Raw genomic sequence first — 9,393 nt, forward strand, 5'->3', positions numbered from 1 at the left:
GAATGAGTAAGGTAGGCGGATTCGTCAACCGTATGGTGATGCTCTCGCCGATTTTGCATTCTGCCTTTATGAATAATCAAAACTAAAAGCAAACTGGTAGGAAGTATATATATATATATATATATATATATATATATATATATATACTTCCTACCAGTTTTATATACGAACATATATATATATACATATTATATATATGTTCGTATAAAATACGCTGTTGACATATGCTATTCAACGTATTATATTCGAATTTTAATCTATTATAAAGCATATGGTACTTACGAGACGTTATTCTGTCGAATATGTTATGAACGTTAGTCAGCCTGTACTTTTCAGTCTAATTTATGTTACATTTCTTGTAGAAGTTTTTATTAGGACCACAAAAACTACTTGGTAGCTTAGAGTTCGATTTCGTCATAAAGGATGTATTGACCAAAATGTAGAGAAGTTAATGAATATGCACATGAAATCACACATATAAAACAGGAGTTTTGAAAAAAGGGGGTAATTAAAGCTCACCATGATGTCTAACATAAGCGATACGTAACGGACATGTACTAAGACCAGAGTTTTTGTTATATGTTAACCATAAAATAGTTTTCTACAAAAAATTCGTGTTCTAGAAGCGACTCACGTGACCCCAATTAGTTGAAGTCGGCCATCTTAAGTCGCATCAGAAACCTTACAGCTCCTATTATTTTTAGCTTGTCCAACTAAAACATCAACCCTGCTGTTATCAACAGGTCCGTTAATCTCATTGAAGTAGCGTATTTTATGCGACCTAACTTACTGACCAAAAATCGAGACAGACTATCCAATGCATTTGTAATTTATACCATACGTGGAATTCTAATTTTGCCTCAAAGCCTCCTTAAGGACAGAACTAAGAAAACTTACCCTATTTCTCTAGAAATGATATCGAGTAGATAAATGATATATCGCTCCAAATCCTATTACATAAAACGAGATTCTCATCGACCCCTGCTTGGAATCTTCTAGTCTTTAGTTCTTAGAATTGACAATCCGCGACAACTGAACCGGCTGGGCTGCGGGAAAATTCCGCAGGTTTGTCGTAAGGTTTCACCAGCACGATGTCATTTACCATCAAGACTGCACTTTGATAGAATAACCACCTATGTTATAGGTTTCCATTTGGTTATGCAGCGAAAGATAGTATCTGTGCTCGTGTAATCTCGCTTGTGTTTCCATTATAAATTAATCGCTTTTGTATGCCATAATATGCACGCAACTGTATCGAACCCTATCATAGAAACAATCTGAGTTGGCATCAACCGAATCCGTGAAGTAACTGCACCAGCCCATTATGCACTTTGGAAAATTCCTGATCCGTCAATGGTCGATTTCTGAGAGCATTTCGGTAAAGGTTGATCGGGATTGATGAGGTTTAAGATGTACAATAGGTGTACGCGGAACTACAATAGACTGAACCTCACACACCCGAACTCTGCCCACATACCGTACAATTACCTGCTAACATTTTCAAAGAAGCCCCTCAGTCCTAGACTGCTAGTCATATACGACTTTCCTATCCTATGGAAATTCTCGAAGTGACTACAGCTCGCCAATGTTGTTCATTATGGCTGTTTCATGTAATCAAGACTTGACATCGAAGACGCAAACAGAGCGTTTTCTCGCAAGCTTTTATGAACTAGTGAATTAGTGCGATAGAGTTGCTTTAATTGTGACCGGCAGTCTTCAATGGACGATACTGAAAAAACATCCGCGTTCTTCACCTCCTTCAAATCCCCGTATGCTTCAAACCTATGCACATGTAGGTGACATTGTCCTTACATCTACAAGGTGATGAAACAAATCAATAATTAGAGCATTATTAGATATGAGTCAGCACTCAGAAGTTGTAAGTGCCTGAACTGGGAGCTAATCCCTTGTCTAAACTATGTGCCACCAATTATTTTAGAGGACTTACCCGATCTTTTTGTAGAACTATTATCGAGAAGTTTTTACTGGATCGTCTTTTAAGGACGCCAGCCTCTCAATCTTTAGAGGTGAAAAATTATTAATCGCCTTTTATCTCCAAGAGCTGTCTGTCATTTACTTGCACGGGCCCGTACATCGTACGACATAAAAATAGTAGAATGCGGCTCAAACAAACCCGTATTGCGAACTCTGTCACTACAGTCATTGAAGTCGTCAAACAAACCCATCTGTATTACATTTGATGCAAACGTTAAGTCTCCAATATAATAGGACACACGAAAATGGCGTCGCGTCTGTGTGTTCTCGCATTATTAACTTTTTGAGATTCGAGGCCATTATTGCACTGAATTAGTCATATTGGAATTTAGAGATATAATTACCGTTTTCATAAGAGAGACATATAGAAATCTATTGCAAGGTGTACAGGACAGTTTAATAAAAGGTGCAGGAATTGTACGATCGACCATATCAGAAGTAAATACTTTTCAACGAAGTACATTAAGGTCCGAAGTAAAACTCGGAAATCTTTAGTAGCTAATTAAAAGACAAGCTCAATTGATTATTCTCATTATTATATTAATCATATGTTATTATATTAATCATATGTATGAACAGAAGTTCTGATTCTTCTAGCCGAAATTACACAAGTGTTGTTTCGCACGGCTCGCGCGATACTTCAATGGACCTTTCTTTCTTCTTTTCTACTAAATTTACTTTCTACTAACCTTTCGGCTTCTTTTCTACTAATTTTAAACGCATCTCTGAACGTTGGATTCGAATTATAAACTGAACGTGTTATTTGCGTAATTAGAGTTTTATGATTTAGTAAAGCCCTGCTATAATTGTGTCAACTAGAAGTCTGAACGACACAATAATTTTTTTTCCAACTTGCTTAATATAAGCTCACAGTAATCTATTTATCGCTGAGGTACCAGATAAACATGTATAAGCCCCGTATTCGTAGCTTCCTTCTAAAGCAAGGATGAAGTATACAATTGGATTTATTAGCGATGAGTTTCAATATTGTTGTTGCTTCGTTCTTTCGATCGTTCTTAGCTTTAGACCCGCCTGTCGTCCCGTGTCCGCACATACTTCCAAGTGACACACCGTTCTGTACCGGGTATTGTCTCTCTAACATGATCCTATATCTATGGCTATTGACTGGAGTTACATCGACAACTGTACATAATTTTATACGTTGATCAGATGCGTGAGTGCAAACGATACGAAAATAAATGTAGGCTGATTGTTTTATGAAGCTAAAATGTGACGCTTCATTGGATGATTGAGAAGTTTGGAAAAAGCGATTGACGGTGATCCAGAAATACGATTGCTGTATACTGATATATTGCCACGCATAAAATATACAAAAAAAGTATCGCTTTATAAATATAATTCGTACTTCGCAATTGACAATTATAGTTCAGCATTTTGTCCTTTACTAGGCATGCTATATATTGACGGCCGCGTTTCATGTAAAGTATGCTCACGAGAACGAACTTATGGCTAAACCGACCACTGGACGTCCCGGCGTCGTACGAAACATTCGTTAATATAGCATACAGATCATTGCAATAGTTGTTTGAGCCCGAAGGTTTATCAGCGATGCCAGCGCCGAATGTGTAACCATTTGCGTAGACATTTCGATTGAGTCAATTAAATAGTTTTAGACAAAATTGGATTTGTATCTGTCAGAGGATACTCAGATGCGACGTCGACGCTGAGCCCCAGCCGTAACCGAATAAATTACCTATATCCTAGAAAATAGCTCAAAATTACAAACTTTGAGCAAAATCCTTCAAATAAATCAGTTTAAAGGATAGGTGGGAGATGACAAAAACAGTAAATCAACACTTTAGAAAAACAATTCATCGTGAAAAACAGAGTGGATCCTTTGTTTCTCTCTATATTATTGCTTTCAATACAAGCCTAATTTTTTTTTCTGTCTAACAACCGTCAACTGACGATTTTAACAGATGAAAATCTACATTTGATTATTCTCCTATAAAAGTCGATTCACGCTATGCTTTCTAAATAGTGAATAAATATCAAAAGGATAAAAAGAAATTCAATTTTAGTAATTTTTAAAGTTCATATGCGAGTAAACTTGAACTAGCCACACTATCCCTGTAAATAAGATTTTGCATTTCCCTTTAACCAGAAATCGTGTTATAATTTCAAAATTAACTAACTATAGCTTTCATTATTTAAATTATCGTTGAGACACACACCATTCCAAATAATATTATAAAATACATAAGCTTTTTATTTACCTTTAATTACCTTTAATTATACAACGTTGCTGCAAAAAACAAGTATTCATTTATCGTAGAATAAACTATTTACTCTGTTCAAGCTCTGAACAAGTTACGACACCCTCTTCATAACAACTTAACTCGCATTGCACCCCAGATTCTGTGCAGTTGAGATATCCAAAAAACTATTCTATATTTTCTCGCTGTGCACCCTCTCCCAATTTCCGTGGATATCCTTCTCTCTCTCTCTCTGCTATTTGTCGGACCTCCTTTCCACTTCGTTGGTGGGCGCCCTGCCTATCCATCCAATGTTTTGGTAACACTACAGTAACGCGCGCCCTTCCCTTTAGGCCTTTTCTCCCTCGCCCACCACAACACCGTCGGCTCTCCTGTTCGCTAAGCGTCCGCTCTGACTAGGCAGGGGGCATACAAGGCACAGCCTACACACACTAGCTGAGCGTGCAGCTGAGAGTAGGCGCACCAGTACGAACGGACACTACTAGCATCAGGCCGCCGTCGCCGCTACCACCATATAACTCCTCTGAGTGAGGCAAAGGTTAGTATAGAGTGGAAAGAGAAGGGGAATCAGTCGAAAGGCACCATCAGCATCGGATGCTATCATAACGTTAGCAGCCTTCCGCAGTTCATACAGCAGCGGCGGCGGCGGCGACTGTAACCGTCCGTTGCATTAGTTCTCGTCCTCCTCGGAAGCTGCAACGGTAACATTAAGCATTCGTAGAAAAAAGAAGTGAAAAAGGAAATTGCAACTGTCGTTTGTCGCACTTCTGCTACTAAAAGAAGCTGTGGTACATTGCTTAAAAGCGTCTAAAGGCGTACGAAGGTTAGAAAGCAAACCTAGCATCTGCAGGAGTTCAGCCGATTGGCATTGTGACAAGGCCGAGGACGGCAAAGACTACGACAATTTGAAGTTTCATTTTGTACCATCGAACGAAACGTGTAGGACAGATACTGTGCCTGTGAGAAAAGAGGACAGAGCCGACTACAGCTGGAGAGGAGCACTTTCGAGAACTGGTCTTTTAAACGTTCGGCTGCCTCCTGATCACGAAAACAGACAAGGTATTCCTGTGGGTACCCTGTAGCGGTGCTATTAATTGCTGAACGGCTAGCGAATAATTTCTACCATCAGAATACCCATAGACGCGAGTTAACGCGATAAACAGAGGACGATGTCTCTGAGCAGGGCTTTCGTAAAGAGTCTAGCATAAAAGACATATACCGACTTGAAGAAAAGTTATTGAGCGACGCTTCTGTTTTCGGACTCTGTATCTGCAATTCATTGGTTGAGCAGTCGGTCCTTCTACAAAGATCCCTGTCTATCTACTGTTTCTTCTTTACCTGAGAAGTATTCGCGACTATCAATTGCTATTTTGACAGTTTCTACTAGTTAGAACGATTTTATGATGAAATATAGATAGTTCTATAAGTTGATGTCGAATTCGCAACGAATTTTGCTGACCGGCATAACTGTTGGCGACTTTGTAATCATTATATGATGTTGTTGTTGCAGCAATAGTCAGACTGAAAACGCGGTAACATACTTCGCGCCGTTTCCTGCGTAGGTTGGCAAAAGTCGTCAACCTCTTCATTGGTTTGTACATCAATTTGATAACAGTCAGACAGAAGTGTTGATTAATAGGGTTTGAAGCAATACAAGTGTCAATTTTGCCAAGATTGTGTCACGCTCACCAAGGACCTCGCGCGTTCAGTCTGTCCAGCAGAGACTTCGAGAACCCACGTTTGACGAGTATATTAGATAGCTGGTGCAGTTCAGCCGATAGAGGTAGAATTATTTCACACTTCGCCCGGGATTTTGGTCGAAGGCTAACCTATCGCTAGAACGAAGTGTGTAAATTAGTTAATGTGCAACACTTCAGGTGAACTTGTCACGGTTTTCAGAAGTGGGAAGAGGAAAGAGATTTACAGCGTTGGAATACCGGAATCGGCGTGCCCTTGGCTATTTTGCTTACTAGGTCGAGAAAAGCATTGCGCGATAAAAACATACACCGAGAATTGAGGATCAAACAGTGATTGAAAACGGGAAAACAAGCGAGTATTTACCAGTTGGTTTCGTCTACCCATCGCATTGTGGCATTGGCATTGTGTGGTCTGTGCGTGTATATTTACATGGCTGTGATTATCGACCCTGAGGCGTAAAGAAAACGGCCACAAAAAAAGAATCAGAGCAGAGTCGTCGCAGTCGGCGCTGGCAGTGTCATCGACAATCGCCGCTGTGTTTGTCGCGTTGCATTAAGCGGCGATTCCGCGCAGGGAAATTTTTTGGACTGCTGTGTAGGGACAACCATGCTCGAAGAGTAGTGATGAGGTAGGACACTTGCAATTGTACATAATCATTAGTTAAATAACATAGTAAAAACGGATGTGTTGTGTTATTCTGGCAGTGGAACGAATGAGGAAGCTTTCTCTTATCTAAAAAGTATTGAAAACCTCAAGATGAAAAGATTGGTTAGAACTAATGTCCGGCAGAAAAGTGGTAAAGGCAGTAGGGAACTGGCTAACGTTTCAATTTATATGTAGTTGCCTTTGTTAAAAATGTTAAGGACACTTAGACGTATATAATTATCACATCCCAGATTAGGGTATTCCCAATAGAGGGAAGAAAGCTGGTCCTCATTTCGTTAGCCAATGTTCTTGCTACCCTTCGTCACAGCTCAAACTGACTAACATTTAATCCAATACCTCGTATTCGGTTGTCAAGAGAATGATTTTGTAGAATTCTTCCGGATACTGAGTAACAACAACAATACAAACAACCATTAACAAAGCAACGTCCTGGAAAAACTGCATATATATTTTCAGAATCGCTTATGTACTTAAATATAAGTTGAAGGCAATAAATAATTAAAAGTACATAAATTCTCTTCCAGAAATGCTACATTCAAAGACACATATCGATTGCCGAATACTATATAGGCTGATCCAATGTTTTACACAAACGCTTATATCTTTTGCACAATCGGTTGACCCGTTTGTAGATCTGGTTTTATCATTACACCTGTATGCAGCCCAACTCACCTAACCTTAAATAAAGATCGAGATCCGACTCCGAGTTCAATCTCAACCTAAATTGCAAAGCTAGACTGCCGGCACCTACTAGGATCCGACTAGAACCCTGCAGGAACCTAATTTCACTAAAAGTGATCGTCGCGAGTAATCGCGTTGTCAAAACAGAAGGTGCCTCAATTTCGAATGAGAGAGGGCTGAACCGCGTCACTTTTGCCGTAATTTGTGTGGTGCACGCGCCTCTTCGCACCTCTGTCTCCGCTGTTCGGCACTAACGAGCTGCGGCGATGCGGCCCAGTATTCTTTGCTACGAGATCACATATACACACTTATTTTAACTGTCCCGTAACAAGCACAAGCCACTGTTTTAGAGTTGTGGCTGCTATTCCCGCTGATACTGTTGGCCATCGTAACGGCGATAGAAGTCGAAAGCTCATGGCTTAAAATTAAACGAACGACCCCTGCCGTCGCCATTGCCGAGAGACTCACAGATGGCCTTGACGTGCATGAAGCCATAAATTGAGTCCGTACCACAGAGACGTATACATGTGGGTCCCTAGCCTGGTTATGGCTATCTGACGATGACTGTGTGTGTGTTTGCAACGGTCTTTGTTATTGTATGGTCGGCGGGTAAGTTCTAAAAAGCGCTCTATTTTGGAAGAACAACACATACGACGGAGAGTAGGGAACGGCTGGTGAGCGGAAACGTCCTTTGGGGAGTTCTGGGGTTCCTAGCGATGGTGGAACGATCAGTTAGGGGGGATTGCTATTGTGTGATATAGTTTCTGCCGCTGCGCTGCCGCTGGATAGGTGCATGAACAAGGTCCTTTGGCATATCTTTTAGCGACAAAAACAGAGCGCATGACATCATATCCCTCGCTGCTGCTGTTATTTTCGTCGTCGTCGTCGTCGTCGTTGTCGCCGTTGTCGTCGTCTGCTTCGTTTCGTGAATAATGTCGTGGCTTAGTCGGTCGTTGTTGTCGCACCACGAGCCTACGCTATGGAAATGATTAAGAATGCAACTTTATGCTCCCGGTACTGCGTATGTCGCGGCCACTACCGCGACGACAGAACGAGGCTAAACGAGTCGTAATATGGTTAGGTCATCAAGACTGTGTGTGATCGTGGGGACTTTTACGAACAGCGAGAAAAGAATAGAAGCGTAGATACGCACGTGGATAATGACCAAGTAGAACATTCTTAAAATACAAACAAAATAAAGTTTGCTGGAACTTCTTTTAGCTAAATTAAATGCTGAAGTTATAGGCGTAAATGACGCGTCGTTGTACTTTTATAGGAATCGTCGTATTCTTTAGTACTAATTTTGGCATTTATTTAGAGAGGCTGTGTGGGAATAGTATTAAAAATAGTTCGAGTTTTGCTGGCATGTTAGCACACTTTGATAAAAATGCTTCGAAGAGAAGATAGAATCGAATAGAACGATACGAACATAGCTACTATTTCTGGTGCCTATAGTTCAGTTTCGAATACGATCAGATAAAGATTGTCTATTTCAAGCGTCTAGATTAAGTGTTCTCTTTTTTGTAATATTATTGGACTGTTTAAGGTTATCATATTTATGGTTCTTTTCTGTGTCTCTTTCGTTCTTTTTTTTCTTTGCCACGCTTACTTAATGACGTGCAAACGGTATTAAATTGTATAAAATACCATAACATATTAAAACAACACGTCGCGAGATCAGGCAAACCAAGTCCCTCTACGTGACAGATTTTTACGCAGTGCCTATTGCCAGATACAGATATATGATACTTGAGCAGTTATTGTTTGATAAATATTATTACCATAAGTATATATGAGGAACGCAAAATTACCTTCAAATATTAGCTTTTCACCGCCCTCTCTCTACTGCCTGGGCCGTCACTATTGTTATACGAAAATAGTTTTGCCCCTTCAAGCCGTTCTTATGTAAAAGATTGTGATATGAACATGCTTCCAAACTATTTCAACAACAAATCACATAATAGTCTATTATCTAGCTATTGAGATTTTCACAGTTGGTTGAATCAGTTCGGTACGAAGCGACTGTTTCACCCCGAAGTCGCTATCGTAGTAGTACTCATCACGGTCAAACGTATGTGCAACACTTAGACAATTTTCAGCCGGTCTGCGCCGTATT

At 40.1% G+C, this 9,393-nt stretch overlaps 1 long non-coding RNA gene across 1 annotated transcript; it reads left to right on the top strand.

The window, feature by feature from the left end:
• The first annotated feature begins 4,421 nt into the window (after window positions 1-4,421).
• On the top strand, window positions 4,422-8,780 carry LOC111263333 (uncharacterized). Its single transcript, XR_002682161.2, has 2 exons — window positions 4,422-5,291; window positions 5,743-8,780. It is a non-coding gene; the product is annotated as an uncharacterized LOC111263333 (long non-coding RNA).
• The last annotated feature ends 613 nt before the right edge of the window (window positions 8,781-9,393 follow it).

The sequence above is a fragment of the Varroa jacobsoni genome, unplaced genomic scaffold (assembly GCF_002532875.2).
Source record: "Varroa jacobsoni isolate VJ856 unplaced genomic scaffold, vjacob_1.0 scaffold_76, whole genome shotgun sequence".
Classification (NCBI taxonomy): Eukaryota; Metazoa; Arthropoda; class Arachnida; order Mesostigmata; family Varroidae; genus Varroa; species Varroa jacobsoni.